A 23021-nucleotide genomic window follows, 5' to 3' on the forward strand; every position below is an offset into this window, starting at 1 on the left:
ATATTCTTTGTAAATCTCATCTTTTCCATTCCCTCCAGCACCTGCCTTGTTTAGTTTTAAAAGGACTTGGATGAACCTGGAGATCATTCTGTTAAGTGGAGAGAGTATGGGACAGAAAGACAAATATTGCATGTTCTCACTCATATGTAGGAGCTAAAACATGTTGATCTTAGGGAGGTAGAGAGTAGAATGGTGGTTGCCAGAGGCAGGGAAGGGTGTGTGTGTAGGTGGAGGAAGGAGGGGAAGAACAGGTTGGTTAATGGATACAAACATAGAGTTAGGTAGAAGAAATAAATCTTAGTTTTGGATAGCACAATAGGGTGATGACAGCAACAATATATTATATATTTCAAAATAGTTAGAAGATCTGAAATATCCCCAACACAAAGAAATGATAAATGTTCCTGGTGATGGATAATCTAAACACTCTGATTTGATCATTACATGTTATATGTATGTATCAAAATATCACATGTACCCCGTACATATGTACAAATATTAATGTATCAATTTAAAACATAAAAATAAAAGACTTGAATCATTGGAGGGGGTGCTTACTCTTTCCATCCTCCTCCCCTTCCCTTGCCTTTGGAGAAGGGTAAACGAATTTGATTTAGCTCTGGGACACTCTTACTCTGTCCTTCTTCTCATTCTCCTTCCCTTCCTGTATTTTAGGGTGGGGAGGAGACAAGTGTCTCTTACACCACTGGCCATGGCTGCCATCCTCTCTCTGGAGATGTGCCTGCTTCTCTGGTACCCCTGACTGGTGGTGGGGGCCTGCCAGATGGGAGACATCCAAATACTGGCCTTTTCATGGTACTCAAGGGAGGTTTCTTTAGAGCCCTTTCGGGGGACTCCCTATCCTGTGGTTCCTGGATGTAGGAGATACAGTGTCAACCCGGCTTTATCAAGCCACCCCTCAGCTCCGTTTCTGGTGGTACAGCCCACAGCCTTTCCTTTCTGAGCTCCCTTGACATTCTGGCTGCCCCCTTAGGTAGGACCCTGGCAAGGGGATGTAGGCCCACTGGCGCTTGGGAAGCTCACTCATCCTGGCCTTTGCTAGATGGTTCCTGACCCCTCTTGCCCTATCGTTTCTCTCCAATTCGCTTTTTGCCTGCTCAGGGTGGTTGGGGGACTCAGGGCCGTTCAGCAAAGCGGCTGACCCCGCAGTCATCCAGCTGGGAACCGGGATGCCAGGTTCTCCTTCACGCTGGCTCCTCCAAAGTCATTCTCTTAAGTAGTCACCTTTCTCTTGCTTTAGGTGAAAGAAAGGATAACAATGCCAGGGAAAGAAGAAGGGAAAGCTGTAGCTATTCTCACTAGGCAGAAGACCCCGAGCGAATTCCACCTGCTGTCTTCTTTGTCTTCTCTAGACTGGGAAGGAGGAAGGAGGGGCAAGTGGGGAGTGCGGTGTCGCGGCACTATTCTGCCATCTCCCTGAGCTTTTCCGGAGGTGTCTCTTCTCAATCATTAGTACTCTGCAGACTGCAGTGCACCTGCCCATCTCTTTGACCTTAGCTTTGCTTCCTTGGTCACCAATATAGGGCAACAGAACAAGTCCTGCTCAGGACTCTGCTGCGCAGTGAAAGAAACAGATCTCCACCTCTCTTTTCTGACTCTTTTAAATTCAGCCGAGCAGGGACTGACAGCACCATAGCCAAGTCCCGGTCTGTACAATAGGGCGGCTGTGGTATGTTTACAGTCACAAGATATTTCCAAATTCTTTGCTTTTAGTCTTGTGATTCATTATGTATGGGAAACTGAGGTGTATCTCATTCTTCAGCATAGCTCCTGATGGTAGCTGTTTATTTTGGAAGAACTTTCCTTGGATAATAACTTATCAAAAGATGCCAGAGCAATAAAGTATAATACTTCAAGGAAAAAAGAATTCTCATTTTTCCTGTGTGTGTTCATTTGACTGTCACTACAGCATTAAAGTCAATATAAGACACGTTTACTGACAGCTGGATTACTCCAGGTCTGGCAAAAGAGCATGAATCAACACTTCTGCTAAATTTCTCAGCAGTACATTGAATGTATATTTAATGTGTGTCATAAAAATGTGTGCAGATTGCTTGAGGCCTTCCGTCATTAAAGGCCTGAATGTCTGCCATTAGCCATCACACTGGTGGTACCTCCAGTATAATTGAAAAAGGTTTAGCAATATATAAGCATATGTAATGTTTGTCATTTCTATTAGTACTCTAATTAAATCAACCTTCTAATCGGACAACTTATAAAATCTTAAGTAATATGATTAGAGAAATAGAGGATGCAGCCCTCATATTCTGAAACACAGTTGGGTAGTAACTTTTTGATATTGTTTTACTGAATGGATGGCTTTGCTAAGGAAGCAGGTAGTCCAGTGTTGAGATTCTGACAAAGCTGCCTTTCTCTGAGTCCCCAAAAGATTCCAGGCAAGGCGGTTTCCATTGTCACACTTATTAAGGAATGGACCACATTTGCTCTATAATGACTGCAGCAGTATCTTAGAAATTCTAATCTCTAACACCATTTGCTGCAGAAAAATAACAGCATATTTCATTTATGAGAACGTGGGAAAATGGTTGTAAATAAATCAATAGAAATCTCAATTATATTTATTAATGAATGGGATTCAGTTGGATTAACGTTTATCGCCCTTATATTTTGATTATATCAAAACTGCAGCAGAGATTGTGGCTTGGGTGGATCCAAGAGTGGCCCTTTACATGCTATTGGCTTTGAGCAGACAGAATTGATCAGCAGTAGTGGCTTATACTACCTTAGTCTAGAAACCACTGTTTGAGTCAGCCAAAGGTGGATAGTCAACTCAGAACTCGCTGGGCAGAGTGCAGAATGCCAGGTCACCAGGTTGGACATGAGGGCAGACCTTTGGAATTAAAATATTGATTGAAGTCGTCATCTGTGGTATCTGTGCTACTGGCTTTTGTCCCACACTGCAAAGTTTGATTTTACATCTTTGAGTCTTTCCTTCCCTACCCTTAACAACAATAACAACAAAAAATAATAATAAAACCTGGCTGGGTGTGGTGGCTCACACCTGTAATCCTAGCACTTTGGGAGACTAAATTGGGCAGATCACTTGAGGTCAGGAGTTCAAGACTAGCCTGGCCAACATGGTGAAACTCCATCTCTACCAAAAAATACAAAAATAAGCCGGGCGTGGTGGTGCATGCCTGTAGTCCCAACTCCTTGAGAGGGTGAGGTGGGAGAATCCCTTGAGCCTAGGAGGCAGAGATTGCAGGGAGCCGAGATCATACCACTGCACTTCAGCCTGGGTGACAGAGTGATACCCTTTCTCAAAAAAAAAAAAAAAAAAGTAACAATAAAACCTTCCCCTACCCTTAACAAAAACAAAGAATAATAATAATATACAGTAATATAATAAAAACAGTAAATAGCTGCCATTTATTCAGTGCCTCCTATGTGGCAGGCCTTGTGCTGTGTGCTTTCTAGTGTCAGCTCTGGTCTCTGCGCCACTCTGAGAGGATTGGGCTCAGTGAGCGTTTACAGCTTGCTCAAGGTCAGACAACTCATCCAAGTGGTAAAGTCAGGACTTGAACCCAAGGTATAGAGTTCTACATGTGGCCTCCATCCCAGGGTGGGCCTACCCCATGTGCTCATGAAACAGACTCAGATGTGTTTATAGCCACAGCTTCCGATGCTTATCACCCTGCTCTTTTATTGCTTAGTCTTTAAGCAACACAAAAAGATCTATTATATCATTACAGTTCATTTTTCTCATAATTGTATTCTCAGCGGATGCAATTGACAAATTATCGAGCTTCTCTTGTCTCCCTGACATTCTTACATAGTTTTGAAATTCTTTTACATGAACGGTTCTCATAAAAAGAAATTTTGTTACTTTTCAATAGGAATCCACTCAAGTGCCCAACCCCCACTGCAGACACAATGCAAATTTGCCCACAACACAGACAGAGAATAAGTAAATTCGCAGCAGAAAAACTCATCCACGTTATAGGCCAGACTTAGGCAGAATTGCCGTAGTGCCCATTTATCCCAGGATATCCACCACACCTCCTTACAGTGTGCAGTTTATTTCAGACCAGCCAGACAGGTCTTGGTTCAAGGGACACAGCCAGGTTTAAACTTTCTCTAGAGGATAAATCCTCCCTCCGGTTTGTTTTCTGTGCCACTTTCCTGCCTACCACAGTGGCCGCCTATATTCCAACATTGAACTCAGAGAAGATAGTGATGTTTGCTGATTGTCTGAACAACACATTGTCCCTATTCTATTACCTCTTATGTATTAGAATTGTGATTCCCAAGCTTGATTCTGTCGTAGACTCATTTGGGAACTTGTTAAATCCACATTCCAGGGCTCTACCTCAGAATCTCCAGGAGTGGGATTTAGAAAGCATTTTTACAAAAGCTCTCCAGGTAATTCTTTTGGACAGACACTGCCGTAGAATAATAAATGGAATTTGCAATGAACAAGAGCTTATCAGAGCTCTGCAAAAGCTCCATGTCCACTCCTGCCTGCCATAGGGAGCTACAAGACTGTGCACAGAAAACTGTTTCAGGAGTTACCAATGCTTTTGTCTCTTTTCTTCCGGAAGCCATTTAAAATAAAGCTTGCATTGTACTGTTACTGGTCTAATTGCTCCTGTAAAAAGAAAGGAATGAAGATTATAATGGAAGTATAAATGCAACACCTTTTAAGGCAGGAACTATCTTTTAGGGATAGTGTTTTTAAACCCTCATTGCTTTTAGCAAAATTGGTGATGGGTAAGTCGTGATGAGAGGATAGAAATTTTAAAAAATTGGTGTTAAGAGTCGCGAGGCATTGAAACTTGGTAATTCAATCTCCACTAAAAGAAAAAGGAATTATAACAATAAAAAGCTTAAGTGATTAGTGCCCAGTAACAAAAATCAGACAGCTGCTCAGCAGCGTGCCTCCCTACAAGACAGAGAAATAGTCCAGTGGTTCTCAACTGAAAGATGGGCTGCCTTTCAGCAAGTCAGTTGTATGTTGAGTATGTGGAACTCCGAACATAAAGTAGCCTCAGGGCACAGGGGATTTCGGGAGGGTGGCTGCTTATCACATGGGGCGTGGCTGAGCCATCATTTTGACCAAATACTCCCTGTGGCATGCGCACCAGACTGCTGGGGCCGACAGTGTGCTCCCTCTGTCTATCGTCTTGGCCTGGTCGTACATTTTTCCTTGGCTGGTGTCTGTTTTATTACTTAATCCGTGCGCCATGCACCTCAAATCACTTTTGGCAACCACACTTTCTTTCCAACAGCATCTAATACGCGCAGCATCGCCCATTTACTCGGTAGCTCTTCACTGCTCGGGTCTTGTGTGCATCACCAGAACGGTTTGGGAGAAGGCAGACCGAGCTTTGCATCTCAGGTGTGTCACTTATCAGCTCCGTGAGCTTGGGTATGCAACCTCACATCTCCAGGCCTCTGTTCTTATGTGAAAAGGGAATAAAAGTACTCTGTGACTTATTTATCAGTGCATTCAGGTATTAGAAAGTGTCCTGCACATACAATTCTTCTCCAGGAGCTTTGGATACAAGAGTCAGTGGTAAATGGTTCCTCCCCTCCATGTTCACAGTCTAGGGAACGAGACATTTGTATAAGAAGAAAAATCACAAAAAGGGGGATATACTCCATGGTGACAATGGTGACAACAAACTCGGCTTTTATCCCTTCCCACAGCAGCGTCCTTTCCCTCTGCCCCCTTCACAGGCATGCCCCCTCCTTTAGTCCTCTTTATTCTTGGGATGACTTACTCGCATCTCTGTGCCTGGGCTTACCGGTTGAAAAATAGGCCTTGTATTTCTCATTTTATTGGAGACCCTTTTTAGCAGGGTCAACTTGGATTCCAAAGAGGAAGGAATGAGTGGAGAGATAGGGAGGAGAAGCTGCCATGTGGGCATGGGCGTGGGGGTACAGGCCATGTTTGTCACTGGGGACAGCTGGAATTATTAACATTCATGACCGGCAATTGGAGAGTAACTACAATACTTTAAGTTGTGGGGGGTGTGTGTGTATGTGTGTGTGCATGCGTGCAGGCACACACACACGATATATTAAAAATTAATCCTTGGGGGAGATTATATAGAGCAAGAAAGAGAGCAGAAAGATTAAACTCATATTTATTTTATCTGGGAGCTGTACAGTTTAAAGGAGGCTTTTTGTCTTCTCATTGGACAAAACCTGATAGATGAACTCTGGGGAGAGCCACCATGGAATAACAGCTTTCTCCTTTCACTTCTGGATTGGAGAACTGTAAGGCCAAGTCTCCTTTGAATTTCACATGGGACCTCTCATTTCCCTAAGAGGACCCTTTGGGTCTGACAAATGAAGATATTTTCAATGAGAATCTCTTATTAGCTTGGTATCTTAGGGCCAAGTTTTACTTTTGAAGATTAAACTGTTGTCCTGGCAGATTGGTTTCTGCATAATTTTCTGTGCACGCGGAGCTGGAGCTGGATGTCTCCATCGGCTTCGTCTTCACTATAATGAGATTATTTTTGGGTGTGTTTCCTGGGGACTCTATAGACAAGGACCTGTATTTTTTTATGCCAGTAACAGTGACCAAGACGTATGAGCATCCATCATTTGCTCAGTAAAATGCCCACTCAGTCACAGCTGTGAGATGAGCACAGGGATGAACTTGGTCAGGAAGACTAAATCCTGTTCATTTCATCCACTGATTAAATATGGCATTATTCTGGAAAAACTCCTTAGAACTGATCTTTCTCTACTCATGCCATAGGAGCCCCAAAGTGTCAAACGAATACACTGGCACCAAGATTGCTAGGAGAGAGGCAGGAATGTGGATTTCAAGATTTCTTACGAGACTTCACAGTATTGTGAACATCCTGAATAAAGAAGATATGTGTTCAGTGACAAGGGTGAACAGCCTCAATTCATCCTGCCCTTGCGGTTCTTTTCAGACCCTTGCTAGTTAAGTACATAGGCCAGCAATTTAGCATAGTGCTCTGGTAGTTTCAGGTTTTGCTGTATTAGATACACATTTCATGTGGGACACACAGACTTGCCCTTTTTAATGTTATTACCATGTTTTTTTAACGGCACTAACAGCACTTATGGCCCTCTGGATTTACACATGGGTGTCTAAGGGCCCCCTTTTTGGTTATACCATTAATTCAAATAAGAAGATGGCCACGTAGAAGACAGGCTTTGCCCACTACATCTTCCAAATATCAGTGTCTTGTCTTTGACAGTGGAGATCCTTATAAATTTGAAGCCTTGTTCAGCATTCACATTGGCGAGCAGGCTCTAGCTATTGTTGGCAGGGTGTCTGCAAACAATATTTTTAGGAGCATGGGAATTACTTTTTTAAAAATTAATTTCTGGTTTCAGAAGCTTGTCATGGTTTTCCTTTGCTTGGCAGATATTTATTATGCATCTTCTATGTGCCTAGCACTGTGCAAGGCACTGGGGCACAACAGTGAACAAAACAGAGAAAATCCCGGCCTTCATTAAGCTTATTAAATACATTCAATGAGTCAATTAAACAGTATACCACAAAGTGATGTATATTAATAGGGAAACAAATCAAACAACTAGGGCAACTAGGATTGGGAGTGCCGAGGAACAGTGGCGTTGGCAGATTAGATGAGTTTGAAAAGCAATTTGGGTACAAATAATAGGCTGAATTCTGCCCAGTGACTGGGCTGTAGGTACTTTTGTGACATCATTTGTGCTATTGTCTTATTATTTTATTTAATCTTTCATGCTATGTCTTGCTTCTGTTAGTAGTTTGTAAGCAACTTGAAGATGGGAATGATAAGTCCTAAGTCCTGGCTTCCCCTACGCTGATTCCAGTGTAGGACACATTGCAAATGCTCCCTACCTGTGGTTTAAATGGATTTACACCTCCCCATCAGCAAAAGATAAGTGTGACCTTGTACAGGGCTATTTCCTAAGCCTATATCAAGTGTGTAATGGGGGTGTATGTCATATTTAGGATATTCTTCCTAAGGTGAAATGGTGGTATTGTTGCAGTCCTTCGTCGAACTGTCTCCTTCATAGTAACTTCATAGTAACTGTCTCCTTGCAGCACAGGTTGGACTATGAGGAAAACTACCAGAGACCTTTTCTTTTTCTATTCCTCCTCTGGAAAAATTTGCTTCCTTAGCCTAAAAATCACAGGACACACAGTAATGACTTGACCTAAACCAACTGGGAACAGTTGCCTCTGTATTCATATTTAGCTCTGAAGAGCTTCAGACCTTGTGGTCTGATCCAAGATATTCCAGTTGCTGTCAGGAAATTCTTTTTTATGTTCTTTCTAAATTTAATTGAAGCCTATTTGTCTTTTTTCAAGGTAGGCTGTAGAAGAGGCAAACAAGCTAGTTGATGTGATTAGCAGTGAGCCCTGTCAGGGCCTGTCAGGAGCCTTTGTCTTGATGCTTTCTGCCCTCTGGGCTGTGTGAGGGATGACACAAAACCACCTGCCCCACTCCAAAAGCCAGTCCACTGTGCCTTCTCACTGGGCTTCCAGGACATTTTCTTCAAGCCCATTTTACTCAGAGATTCATTGATTATAAGGAACAACACACATTCAGAAGAGCTTAAATGAGAAAGAGGGGTGTGTTAGAAGCACACAGATGTGTCTAATGGAAGCTAAACCTGGCAGTGTGCCACCCTCGCAAGGGGTATGTAAGTGAAGTCATCATAACAGGTGAAGCCTCAGACCTCAGCAGCTCAGGACAGCAGATGTTGATGTCTCATGCTCAGAAACTCCCATAGCTGGGTGGGGCATACTGTGCTCCACACAGTCATTCAGGGGCCCAGGATGTCAAAGCTCTGCTGTCTTCCCCCTAGATGTCCCCAACCAGGCAGCTGATAGGGGAGGAGAGATGACTGAAAGATCGAGCAGGTGGTTTTAGGGGCCAGTCACAAAAGTGGCATAAATGATTTCTACCCATAATCCACTGGCCAGAACCCAGCCACATGGTCATGGCTCACTTGTCGGGAGATGAGGAAATGAAGTCTAGCTGGATGCCCATTGGTAAAGGGAAGTAGGTTTGGAGAACGGTTAGCCATCTCTGCCATAGCCAGGAAGTTGAAGTCCGTCTGGAGCTAGGTGAGCCACTTCCTTTGCCCTGACAGAGAGCTGTGTGTCTTCTGCACTTGTTTCTGTTCAGATGGGGAGGGGGACAGAAGATGCTTTTTAGGGAGTAAAGAAACACACATCCTCTCCCTCCTCCATGACTTTGCAGTCCTCTGTGTGGACACTGTTTCGGCTTGCTGGAACACCATGCTGGGGTTCGGTAAGGCCCTTCATTGTCCCTTGCTCTTGGCCAGGGGTCAAAGGTCAGCTGAGTTGTTAGCATATTCTGTGCAGGCTCATCTCAGACAGCTAACAACAGGCATTGAAATAATGTCTGTAAAATACGTGAGCAAAGACAGTTCTCCCAGGAGACTCTGACCTAAATTTTGAGCCAGGCTCTGCTGATTTGCCTCTTTAACTAGGAAAAGATGAAAAAAAGGACAGGTTCCTTCAATTCACATCTGTTCAGTCTTGCCTCGGCTCTAGACAATGTGTGTTCCTCAATGCCCCCAAAGGGATAAGGGGCTTTACCTTCTCTCCTTTCGGGGTTTCTACACTGTATTTTCTCCCCAGTATGGCAGTCAACACAACTCCCAGCTCCTAGGCTCAGCTGCACAGCTTTAAGGGGGTTCAGATGAGTTTGGGATCGGGCATATATTAGGAAGCCTGTGTGTGTGTGTGTGTGTGTGTGTGTGTGTGTGTGTGTGTCAGAGAGCGGGGGGCAGGGGCTGGAGAGAGAGAGAGAGAGAGAGAGAGAAAGAGAGCGTGTTTAGGAACTGCTGGGGAACACTGCAGTTCTCCAGTGAACACTGTCCATTTTCCCTGCTTAATGTTTGAGGTAGCTATTACAGGAAGAGGAAGGACAGTCGGCCTGACCCGCCCCATAGAGGTCTGTCCCACCCCTATTGAGACTGGAGAACTGTCACCACCTTCCCACACCAGAAGCCTCTTCCACAGGGCCATGTATACTGTCTGTTTTATAAGCCACGTCTCAGAAATGTTAGGGAATATGGAAATGTTCGTGCCAGTGCCATGGTTGTATTTTGAGGGAATGAAACTGTCTTCTCAGGTTCAGGAGAGGTATTATAAGAAGAGGAACCCATGCCCAGACAGCCCTGCATTGTTGAAGGAGGAATTGTGTCCTACGTGTTTGTAGTAACAGAATCCACAGCTAAGAAAAGACAAGCTCAGGAGGGAAGTCTTTGGGTAGATGCTAAAGAGCCTTCTCTTTGTTCTTTGTGCCAGAAGCTATAGGTTTCTAATTATGATGGCAGGAGAAGTGTCTCTTATGAAGTGTGTCGCTGTGTATAAAAATATCTCTATGTTTTGTTATTGCTGTGTTCTTTGTGTGATAGATGTTATTAGGAGCACACTCTGTCCTTCTTTCCAAGGACGTAATCTAACTGTTCTCTGTTTCCTCTTCTTTTTTGCTTTTCTTTCCAACCTGGCGATGTGCTGCTGTGTTCTGTTGCAATGAAATTCCATCATCTGTTTCACATCGCAACAAAAAGGTAAGGAACTGCAAACCATATTAACATGCTGAAACAGCACCAACTTATATAACATGCAAAAGGAGATGCATTTTAATCACTGGGAATTTTCTTACTTTAAGAGAAAAAGTGATGGATTGTGAGGACCTCAATTCTCGTATTGATGTTTGGCTGATGGATTTCACATCTCCTGAGGCCTGGTGTTGAATGAGACTCAGGTTTATGTGTATGATGGGGGAGAAAGTCGTGGAGCAGGGGGAGTCTTTGCGTTTATGAGTTTTTGTCAGCAGCTCACAAACTTGGAGAGAAACTCACAGACATTTCAGTTAAGCTGTATAAAGACCAAAATATGAAATAAAAAGGTGAGAGGGGTGTTAATATTGCTTTGGCTCCAGACTTTGAAGCAAAAGTAATTCAACTAATAATGAGTTCATTAACTATGTGTCATGTTAGGGGAGAGGCCATTTATGTTCTTTGCCAAATGAGAAAATTTGTAATTTTGTATCGGCTAATCACATCCACCTACCATATATTCTTTCTTCTCTCTTTGCCTTTTTTCTGTGGGAAAACAAAACATAAAATTGACCGTGTTAACAATTTTTAAGTATACCCTTCAGTAGTGTTAAGTATTTTAACAATGTTGCAAAATACATCTCCGGAACTTTTTCATCTTGTAAAACTGCAAGTCTATACCCATTCAACAACTTTCCTTTTCCTTTCCACTTCAGGCCCTGGCAGACACTCTTCTACTTTCTGTTTGTAAGAATTAAACTACTTTAGATACTTCACATAAGTGGAATCACATAGTATTTGTCTTTTTATGACTGCATTCTTTTACCTAGCATAATAGCCTCATGGCTCATCCATATTTTCTCATGCAACCGAATTTTTTTCCTTTTTAAAATCCGAATAATATTTCATTGTAGATATAGACCATATTTTGTTTATCCATTCACCCACCGATGGACATCTGGGCTGCTTTCACTTCTTTGCTACCGGGTTGCCGTGAACATGTGTGCAACTTTCCCACCATATCTTTTGATTGGATGAATGGATGTGTATATCCATTCCAATAGTCAATTTTCACTGTCTCTTGTATTATTAAACTTTCAACATAGTCAAGCCAAGCATTAGTGGCTCCTTAAGGCTGAACACTCATTTTGAGGCTTAGTGGCTGTCAGGTTCCTATCCCCTGTCCTATAACCCAGCATCCTTTCTCTTCCCTACTTCTCTTTCCTACAAATTTGGGGCAGAAGGCTGTGGAAGCACATGTTCCCCCTGCACTCCCCATCACCCTCACACTAGAATGATTGTCCTTTGTGACACACAGTTGCAAGTATTTTCGTAATGTGTATCATTTCATGTAAATGATGTGAGCTCAGGATTAGCCATGAATTCAAATCGTGTTGCTTTGTTGCTTGGGAAGAAGCTTATTTTATTGCAGTAACCCATACTAAGAAGAAGAAAGCACCATGTGATCCTGAGTGGCAGACAGTTTCTGTTTTTCCTCCCACTCCTCACTGGGGCACACTGGATCAGGCCAGGGAGAACAGTGCCTGAGCTGTAGGGCTATGGGAACAAGACCTTATCGGTCATTGACCTGAGGTTCTGATGGTGAAAAAGGGGTCTTTTCCCAAAGTTCTCTTGGGTGCTGCTAACTGTGTGAGAATAGTGGAAAGGGTGGGAGCTAAGGAGGTGAGTGGGTAGGGAGATTTTGGTAATGCTGGAGCTTGTGGCAACCAACGTGGCTTCACTACAGTCCCAGATTTTCTCGGGGAGCAGCTTCTATAGGCAGAGGTGGGGTTCACCTTCGGATAGCCAAGTTGAGAAAAAAGTAACAACCATTCGCTGATTTTTTTTTAAATGTCATCTGTAAGAAAGGATCAAGAATGTGCTTCTTAAGCAGTAATATTAGTAGATTCGAGAGTATGTCCTAGACTGGGTACTTGACACAGAAAACAGACTTGGGCAACAGGATCTGCAGAGATTGAGCATGGGAAGTGCAATGTGTTGAACCCTTGTGAGGCTCCAGAGCAAGATGAAGATGCTCCAACTGTTCAGCTTCTTGAAATACACCAGCCGGGTGGTGTATTCCCTGGGTAGGCAGTGAACTTGCTCCTTAGATAGGCCCCCTGATTCAGGACGTTTAGTGTTAGTGGCACTTTAAGCCTTCGAGAGCTGTTTGGGAGCTATTTTGCTTACTAGTGCTTTTGTGTACATTCCTCTGTGTTCTGCATGGGAAATCAAGGACGTGCTGGACTAGGCACCTGCCAGAGCCACCTGCAATGCCATGTAGGCAAGGTGATTTAACACCCAGGGTTCCACTTACTGATTAGACTGTTTGCTGAGAAAGCCAGGGCCAGCTAGTTCTTGAAGATCAGTAATGGGGAGGTTGCATAACAGGTTTTCTGGTATATTATATGGGTCTGGGGAGTACCTCTTTTTGTGTGTGCCCCAAAATTAGTATAATTGATAAAATGCAAGGAATCTCCCTTGTGGTTTCATTTACTTTTACGTTAATTTGCAGGCAAGGGTGGACACTGGACACTTCACTTGCTCAGGGTTTTTATTTTAGTGCACTTTAAGTTGAAATTAAAAAGTGATACAGACTGGGCATGGTGACATGTGCCTGCAGTCCCAGCTACTTGGGAGGCTGAGGCAAGAGGTTCACCTGAGCCTAGGAGTTCAAGGCCAGCCTGGGCAACAAAGTGAGATGTTGTCTCTAATTTTAAAAAAGTAATACATAGCATGCGTGGCAAGAATGGGACTGCGAGAAAGGAGACAGTTTGAGACATAGTAGTCTTAGGAAGTCCATCACTGCAACACATGCAAGTAGAAAGAAATACACAGCCGCCTTAGATTTTGGCTAGAGACGTTATTCCTATTGAGAATTACAAATGAGCTATGGGAGGGGAAAAGGAACAGGTGTGTGGGGCTGTGGGGTGGGCGAGAGGCAGTGAAGGAACCCTGGCTAGGTCCACACTCTCCAGAGGGCTCTCCTTCGCCGTGGTGCAGGAGCAAGGCCCTCCAGTGAGACGGGGCTGGGGACCGAGGAGAATTGAAGCAGACTGGGCAACAGAATAGTTTCTGTGAGGTCTGGGTCAGGAAGATGAGGAGGCGTGCGTGAAGCATATCTGAGCACCATCCATGCTTCTCAAAGTTGGTGGTGTTTGAATCAGTAATAAGCCAACTTCGCAAAGATTTGTCTCCTCTCCATCTCAGTGATCTGCGACCCAGGCAGAGGAATGGATAGAATGGATGGTGGGAATGGTCTGAGGCCAGGAATTGGCTTGAGGGGTTTAGGAAAATGCTAGCCGTGCAGGAGGCTGGGATGTGGAGAGGGTAGCTTCCAATTCCTTAATCCTGAGCCTTGGAATGGAAAAGGAAGGCTGGCAATAGACAACAGAGGGATAAGTGGTCCCAGTGCAACAGGAGGAGCTGAATGGAGTGGAATGATGCTGTGGGTGTGGTCAGACTGGGGACATGGACAGAGGATGTGTCCAGGGGAAGGCCAAGGCTGACACTGACCAAACAAAGGGCAGCTGTTGCCTCTTCTGAGGAATGGGGGGCGCGGAACATGGACAGTATGCTTAGAGAGAGTCACTTTTCAATTAAATCCAAGAAGAGAAGGAAAGATTGAAAAATAGGTATGGGATACAGAGTAGCTTAGTAGTCCTAAAGCAGGGCATAGCAGGCAGAGGTTGTAGAAGGGAATAAATCTTTCCTTTAAAAGGAGGGAGCAGGCAGTGGCCATGGTTTCTTTCCCCTTCAAGACCAGCAAATAAAAAAATGAGTAAAATATAGAAATAGCTTAAATAACATGAATATTTTATGTTCCCCATGTTATCTGGAAACCCAGCTGTTTGCTGACCATTAAAAGAAGACAGTTTATAGACCTGGTAGTAAGTTATTTAAAAGGAGAACTCAGAAAATATATCTGTTGAAAGATGTTTCTTGCCTTGAATTCTCCATTATGCTTTTGGCCTTTGCAGAAAGAAGGAAATAACATTATGTACAAACGTTGTTAATTACTCATTAATCTGACATTTTGATGGCATTAAGCAACAAATATTAATTTGCTACTCAACATTGTGATTATATCTAAAATGTATGACATCTCCAAAAATATGAAACCTACATGTCAAAATTACTTTCTTCAAAGACTGATTGTGGCAAAACTCATTATTAGGGCCTTCTGTACTTTAAAAGCTTTAAATGAAACACTGCAATTTACAGAATTCATTATGGTGCACAACTAATTAGAACTTTAAAGGAAATCACAGTAGGGAATTAGACATTTTAAAGAGCATTTTCTTGAGCTGAAATGTTCTTCAGGATAAAGGTTGTTTTGCATCAAACGAGGCACTTGGATTTTACATACATATATAGACACACACTCTGAAGAGTAGCATGTTTGACCAGTCGTGTTCGGAAGTCATTCTTGTTCTCTATTCAGACAAAAGGAAAAAGCAACAAAGGCAACAAGGGAGGGACAAGACAGAAATGCAAATTAGATGTCCATAGCATACTCGGGGAGCTAAACAAAAAATGCAGACATATCTAATTAATTTCCAAAGCCAAAGCCAGCTTTACCCTAGGAAAAAAAACATTCTCATCTAAGAAACAGCAGTGCGGGCCATGAGTCCCAGGTGTATGGGTGATTACAGCACACAGCAGAGAAAGCCACTGTTGTTCGGCTCAGCTGCCTCTGTGCTACACAAATGTGCTTACAGAAAGAGTATAAAATCGACCATGGATAACTCCCTCCCTTTCCCCCAATTGATTAATTTCTCGACGTGCTGGCAGATTTTTCCATGGATGGGGATCAGGTTTGAGAGATGAATGTGTAAATCAACAGCAGGTGGGAAGTTGAATTTGTCTGGCCCAGCTGCTGTTCCCCACATTTCCTATTCTTTTTGGTTATCTCAGTCCAGCATCTGTCATGGAGCAGGACTCATGGGCTTCTGTCATCTCAGGCCTAGGGAGCCACAGTGTTGCCTGTGTCTTCCGACAGCTTAGTGCTTTCAAATAGCAAACGGCAAGAATGACAGCCCCGTCACCATTAGCAGGAACTGCCAGAGAATTGAGGAGGGTATTTTTTGTATCATGTATTGAGATTTCTCTTGATATGGACACATGCCTTCCACTTCACCTTGAATTTGGATACTTGAATGATCTGGGCTCCTTTTACAATACTTCCTTTCCTAAATTTATTGCATAATAACAGTCATATTTGAATGTGATTTTCTTTGTATTTTAATCTTGGTGATTGTACAATGGCGATAAAAAATGACCTGCTTTCTTGCCCCTTAGATTAAGTTTTGAAGGAACAATGTATTTTCCACACACTCCGGAAATCTCTGTGGAATTTAATCATCCAGCTGAAACACATTTTCAGAATTTCGTAACATCATACAGTTTTAGTGTTGGGTGTAATCTTCAGAGGTCAACGTCTCTACTCTTCCAATGTGGGAATCCTTCTGCCTGAGTCATCACAGATGGCCCCCCATTCTCTGCCTAGCGTAGGTCGACGAGGTTGACTCCGATATTGAGGCAAATGGCTGATGCCTATCTTTGACAGTACTTCACCATTAGAGCATTATCCTAGTAATACTTAGCTTACCTTTCTTAGACAATAGGGTTGCTGTTTCTCCAAGGCTTTCTTTGAAAGCGCAAACAGACTGCCTTGCTTGCTTGCAGTGTTGCTTGGATAGATCTTATCTTCCAAGTGAAATTACAGTTACTAATGTCATTTAGAAATGTTCTACAGAAAATATTGACTGATTATTACTGGCAGAAAGAAAGTCAGGTCTTTGTCTGATATTTATTATAAAAGAGATGAGTGACATTGTCTTAAGTTTAGCTACAGCACAAAATATTACTTTCAGTGCTATAGCAGGATGTGAGCACTGAACTATTTAGCTTATGTATATTGTTTATTTTCATTATTTGGGCATTGATTTTCTCTACCATTTGTTTCCACATGAAGTCTTTTTTTTAACAAAATCTAATTTCTCATAACAAGCAGAAATGCTTTTAAGGAATTTATTCTTTTTCTGTCAAGTTGCAGGAAACATCAAATATTGACTGTAAGCTGTTATCAATTTGATATATGACAAGGTCTGCCATCTCTTCATGTACACATGTTTTCACAGCCCTTCATTACTTTTTTATTCTTTAAACCTTAGCTAAAGTATTTGGTACACTGCATTTGTTTTTATATAGTTATTTGTAATCTTTGGGGTAGAGAAAAGTAAAACCAAATATTATTATCTACAGATTTCCAATAGAATTGGCTTCAAAAATCTTTCTGTACATTTTCAGCAAAAAAAAATAAATAAATAAAAGTCATCAGAAAGGGGAAAAAAATTAAAAGAAAATCCCAAATTATTTGGAAAATTGATAGGAATAGACTATCACCCATAGAAATGTGGAGTATTCAATTAAAAACTTGTAAAGAGGCTCCACATTGTTTTCTAGTGATATTTTAATTTGTCAAGGAAAAGATTATATGCAGATAAAAAATTGTGACATCTTAGAGTTGGAAATTCCCTGGAGATCAAACCCTTGCAGCCTCTTCATACCTCAGGTGATAAGCAGTTTGTCACCATGATCACAAACATTTGCAGAGAACAAATTAGATGCCAAGCAGTGTCTCCAGTATGGGTTGCAACACTGAATGGGACAAAGATGAAGAAACAGCTCCCACTGTCAAGGAATTACATTTGTGTGGACTATCTGCCATGCACAACAAGCTGAGTTGTTTAAATTTTGCATCTTATATCATCCAGACCCCGCCTCCTGTGTCCTCAGGGACTCATAGAGCTCAGAGTTAAGATTATCTTGGAGGTCTTCTAGGCCAGCCTTTTACAGGTGTAGGAAACCTGTCTGTGGAAGCCATAGTTGAACACCGTCCTCTGGATGGGCTCTGATAGGTCAATGTTTCTGGTAAAACTGAGCACAGCCTTCCACCTGTGGTCCAGCATTATGAAGTGAAGCCATTACCTCTCTAGTTTTAGACACTAGACATCCCCTGAGGAAGGCAGCCTGAGATTTTGTTAGCTGCCACACAGAGTTACTTGGCATAAAGCTGATGGTCAGCTATAAACCTTAGGCCTTTTATAACATGCATTGCTTTGGAGCCAAGCCTCCCACATCCTGTACTTGTATATTGGATTTTTTGACCCTGAATGTAGGACTTTACATTAATCTTGTTTATGTTTCATTGTGGTTAAAATTGGCCCACATTCCAGCTTATTTTGAGCGTTATGAGTCTTGATTATTTTCTCCAAATGGTTTTGATTGATTACTTCATTTGTAAGTAACTTTTGCGTGTTCTCCTTCCATATATGTGTATTTATTATTTTATAAATCATATATGTGTGTCATTAGCTAATACCTCAAGGCATAGTATATACTAAAGGAAAGATTCAAATAGTGAATTAAATTCAGATTTCACATCATCCTGAGGATTTCATTTCATTTTTCTTTTTTCTTTTTTTTTTTTTTTGCTTTTTCTGATCAGATGTTATCAAATCATTGTTTTTATCCGGTAGGATGAACATAGTGCTCGTACTAGGAATAGTAGAACTATCCGTTCTGCTATTCACTTATGCTTTCATTATTAGTATTATCTTCAATACACTATGTTTTTGTGGGAATCTTTTTTGTAAGCCAGCTGTTCATTTAGGGAAGATTTGTTTAGTTAAAACTAGATAATGTATTGCATAAATCCATTTAACAGAGCTCAACTAAAAGGCTGTGTGTGATAATATGGAGAAGAGAAAAACAGATGAGAGAAGGCCCTCTGGATGAGCTCTGCTGTGATGACCCACTCTGCCCTCAGACTTGCATCCCTAGCATGACATGCCATCCTCCCAATTACAGACCAGGTGGCAGTATCGCTGTCAGTCAGTGCATTTAAAATGTTAGTGAAGCTGGCCAGGTGCGGTGGCTCACACCTGTAATCCCAGCACTTTGGGAGGCTGAGGCGGGCAGATCACGAGGTCAGGAGATCGAGACCGTCCTGGCCAACATGGTGAAACCCTGTCTCTACTAATAATACAAAAAAAAAAATTAGCTGGGTGCAGTGGTGTGTGCCTGTAATCTCAGCTACTTAGGAGGCTGAGGCAGGAGAATTACTTGAACCCAGGAGGCGGAGGTTGCAGTGAGCTGAGATTATGCCACTGCACTCCAGCCTGGCGACAGAGGGAGACTCTGTCTCAAAACAAACAAACAAAAGTTAGTGAAGCTTAAGGAATTTTAGTTTAAAAATAGACAGAAAGTGCTCAAGCACTGCCTTCCCACATCGTAGTGAGCCACCTTGCATACCTCTCGGGGCTGTACTCACCCTGCTTTAGTGATCTCTCCTCTCGTATATCAGTTGTCTGCAATTTTTTTGTCATCCATATTTTGACAGCTCACTTTTAGGTGTTCATTCCAGTCGTATATAAAAGTAGGAGTTGAAAGAAGGATTAAGGCAAATTACTGGAACACTTGCGACCTCTTTCTAGCTTGACATCGATCCATTTATCAACCCTCTTGAGGTACAGATTTTTAACTAGATGGGAATAAGCTTGATTGTCTTGACAAACAGCCTCTAATTTTTCCATTTGGGCTAGAAGATTATCATAAGACATACAGTCAAACACATTGATTCTAGTGGTAACTGTGACTACCGCTTACTGGGTGCCTCCCCAGTAACAGGCTTAGTACTAGGCTCTTTACGAATGTTATTTCGTGTGTTTCTCATGGGAAGCCTATGAGATGGGAATTTATTCCTGTGTTGGGAGGAATAAGTTAGGAAACAGACACAGAAGGGTAAATTTGGGGGCAGCTGCAAGTGTCACATGAGCAGGTTTTTTGACATTAGTGTATATCATTAGGAAATGTACCAGGGCGTGTCCACCACATAAATCCCTAGAGTGAACAGCAAGATGGTTTCAAAGGATGCAGAAACATGAGTTTTAAACCGCTGTGTTCTCTGAGTATGTAACACTTTACCCGCTTTTGGAAATTGGGACAGCTGCATGTCTGTAGTATGCTAGCCTCCCTCCTCTCTGTGCCACACTGCCTAGGGGACAGGTACCAGCGTGTTTTTGGTTCATACGCACGCTCCTTTAACAACCCAGGTAGAGATTGCCAGGACCTGGACATAGGAACATGTGCAAAGTAGCTAGGTGCCCTCTTACTCTTCCTCACCCACCTTTAACTGCAGGCCCCGTTTGCTGTGTTTATCTTTGCCGGTTGGAGAATCATTTGAGGAAACAGAGCTGTTTTCTCTGCCATCTGCTGCTGTCTTGCCACCTTCCGGAAACAGGGGCTTTCTGTTCTCTGGAAGGTGTGTATAAACCAAGCAATTTAGAGTTAGGATACTAAAGTATCATTTGAAATGATATGTTAGTTATTTTCATTTTTTATTGGAAATTTTCAAACAAATTTCAAAAATTGAAAAAAAAATAGTACAGTGGATACCTATTTACCAACCAGGTAGATTCAAATGAATGTTTTCCATATTTGCTCTTTCTATACTTTTTTTCTGAAAATTTAAAGGGATGCAGACATCATGACACCTAACTCCTGAATAATGACTGTATCTCAGAGTTGTATCTACTAAAAATAAGGATATAATCTCTAAAATAAGGTCATTCACCTACATAACTGCAATGCCATTTTCATACATAAGAAAATTAACACGAATTCTCTAGTATCATGTAATACCCAGTGCAATTATCCCTCCGAAATGTATTATGTATTTTTTTCCCCCAAACTAGGATTCAATTAGTTTTCATACATTGCATTTGGCTTTTATATCTCCAATAGTTTTAGAATTTAGGCTTTTGTTTTGACAGAGGTGAGAATAAAAGATCTGGATGATTTTCAAAAAAATATTTAAATCCCATCTCACATGAAGGATGACTTTTCAGATTAAATAGACTATTGATCTAGATTGTTCCGGTGGTTATTTTACTTGGTAGTAAATGGCGCCGGATATGTTAAAGTTGTAAAATATAGAAATCTCTAAAGTGTGTACATGAACCACATCTTAACAGAGGCAGTCCGTCATCTGTAAATGTACATGGGACCTGAGTACTTTGATGCTGTTGTACGTGTGAAACCATCTCATAAGCAAATAATGCATCAAGGGTTTTGGCTCAGCACTGATAATGGATTATAATAGACTGAAATTAAATATGATTTAAGTGACAGGAAAATGCTGCCAGCTAAGTAAATAATTGATTCATCATCCCCCGGTTAAACCTGGCAAGTTAAATTGCAGGGCTGGAATCGAACGCTTGGTAGAAGCTCCTCTCCACATTTTAGTCCTGATAAAAACCCTGGTGAAGAAGCAAAGAAAAGCCGGAAACTGTTCAGAGAAAGGGCCTGTCCCTTGCTGCGTCTTATTTGCAGTATCGCATCGTGTGTATTAGTTGTGCTGTAGAAGTAGTGATAAGAAAATGAAGATCCAGGAAAGAGCTGTCACAGAAAACATAAACAAGTAGAGATCCATGGTTGCTTGGAAATCAACAAATTTAGAAGGCAAGTGACAGCATACCGTTTCTTTTTTCATTTTGTTCTGATTGTGATAAGTGGGATCAGTATGACTTAGCCTAGCAAAACTGGTCCCAGCGTGTGCGTGTCACTGTGTGGCTGCCACTGGATGGTCAAATGACCTTGGCTTGGTCACTAGCCTGCCAGTAGTCTGGGTGTCTGGTTTCTAATCTGTAAATAAAAGACTTAGATGGGAGATCTCTGAAGTGCCCTCCAGCTCTTCAGATCTAAGATTCTAACAGCCAGAAATCTCTGTAACATAGCGCTCTCCTGATTTCCTCGTGTAATTATAACTGGTCTTTGTCATGATGACCCTCGGCCATTACAGTCCTCCATGTGTCTCCCAAGTCATCAAAGAAAAATTAAGGTGTGCACTTAGTTTATATGAAGCATATGATTTTGTTCTACGTCTTAAAGATTAGCAGTATTCTCCTAATACTTTATTAACGAGAATGCTATATGAATCAGAATAGTCTGTTCTGTGACCATGTAGAATAAGAGAAATTTTATTGTAATTAGAAAAAGATGTATATATTTTTAAAAATGGAATAACCGGTCAGGTGCGGTGGCTCATGCCTGTAATCCCAGCACTTTTGGAGGCCGAGACGGGCGGATCACGCGGTCAGGAGATTGAGACCATCCTGGCTAACGTGGTAAAACCCTGTCTCTACTAAAAAAATACAAAAAAAAAATTAGCCGGGGGTGGTGGCGGGCGCCTGTAGTCCCAGCTACTCGGGAGGCTGAGGCAGGAGAATGGCGTGAACCCGGGAGGCAGAGCTTGCAGTGAGCCGAGATCACGCCACTGCACTCCAGCCCAGGTGACAGAGCAAGACTGCCTCAAAAAAAAAAAAAAGGAATAACCACTAATACATTAAAGTTACTGCTTAAAAGCCCTTAATTCACAGTCATGCAGCAACGTAAAAGAAAAAGAGCTGACCCTACTCATTATCCAGGGTAATGTTATGTTGGATTTTAATTATAAAGATCGGTTCAGCATTTGTATTTTCTGGGTCAGCAGAATAATAGCCTTTAACAAACTTTTTAGACTTTTAAAGCTATGATTTCTCCACCATAAAATGGGAAAAATACAGTACATGTGTCAAAGAGTAGTAAAAGGGTGAAAAGAAATCACAAATTGTGTATGTAAAGAGCCTGGGGCATAATAGGTGTTGACAAATGTTAATGATCATAGGCATTGTGGTATCACTGAGTCCTTGGCAATTTCATTCAGGGTGGAGAGTCCTCCAACCAATCTGCATGATCAGGAATCAAGACTCATTATGTTATGTCAGTCATCTTAATTGGCTCGCAACATTGGATTGACCTTACAGCAATTCACTATCTAACTCACAACCTGAGAAAGATCGATACCTCCTCTTAGTTTAATATGGAAAATAAGAATTCGCAATACACTGATTTCAAGCTACATGAACATTTTGTCTAGAAAAGATTGACACTCATTCATTCACTCTTTCCATTTTACTGACCCCAGAAATGCCAATAGCAGCTGTCTTATCTTCAAATGTAAACATATAATAATATGAACAAAGAATCCACAAAACAGACCTTCGTTGTAAACTGTGATGATGATTCTTTATATTTGAATCTGAGCTAGATCAAATCACATTTCCCTAAATATAAAAAGCACAAATGACAAAAACATGATACAATTCAGGAATCATGCTCAACACTGACATTACAATACTATACTACCTTATATGAAATGATTTAGTATTTGTTTCTGGAACAATTGCAAAAAGGAAAAATCAGAATCTCCCACTCAATTTTTCATCTTAGAAACTTGAAAATACTCTTAACCATATTAATGAAGACAACTCCAACGTTGTGAATAGTGGGCAAGTGAACACTATTATCCTGTCTTATTGGCTGTCACCTCTTCTTTTTAAACACCTGTCTAT

The 23021-nt window shown here is 41.8% G+C and overlaps 1 protein-coding gene across 6 annotated transcripts in view; it reads left to right on the forward strand.

The window, feature by feature from the left end:
- The window catches only part of NCAM1 (neural cell adhesion molecule 1), a 313732-nt gene that overhangs the window by 164793 nt on the left and 125918 nt on the right, over window positions 1-23021 (forward strand). Inside the window, exon 1 of one of the 6 annotated variants that reach the window (XM_011977018.1) lies at window positions 10060-10572. The exons of the other annotated variants lie outside the window; for them this stretch is intronic. The gene's annotated coding sequence lies outside the window, so the exon portion shown is untranslated. Of the gene's footprint in view, window positions 1-10059; window positions 10573-23021 lie in introns of those variants that run through there. 6 annotated transcript variants of the gene reach the window in all.

This window comes from Mandrillus leucophaeus, unplaced genomic scaffold (genome assembly GCF_000951045.1).
Source record: "Mandrillus leucophaeus isolate KB7577 unplaced genomic scaffold, Mleu.le_1.0 Scaffold172, whole genome shotgun sequence".
Classification (NCBI taxonomy): Eukaryota; Metazoa; Chordata; class Mammalia; order Primates; family Cercopithecidae; genus Mandrillus; species Mandrillus leucophaeus.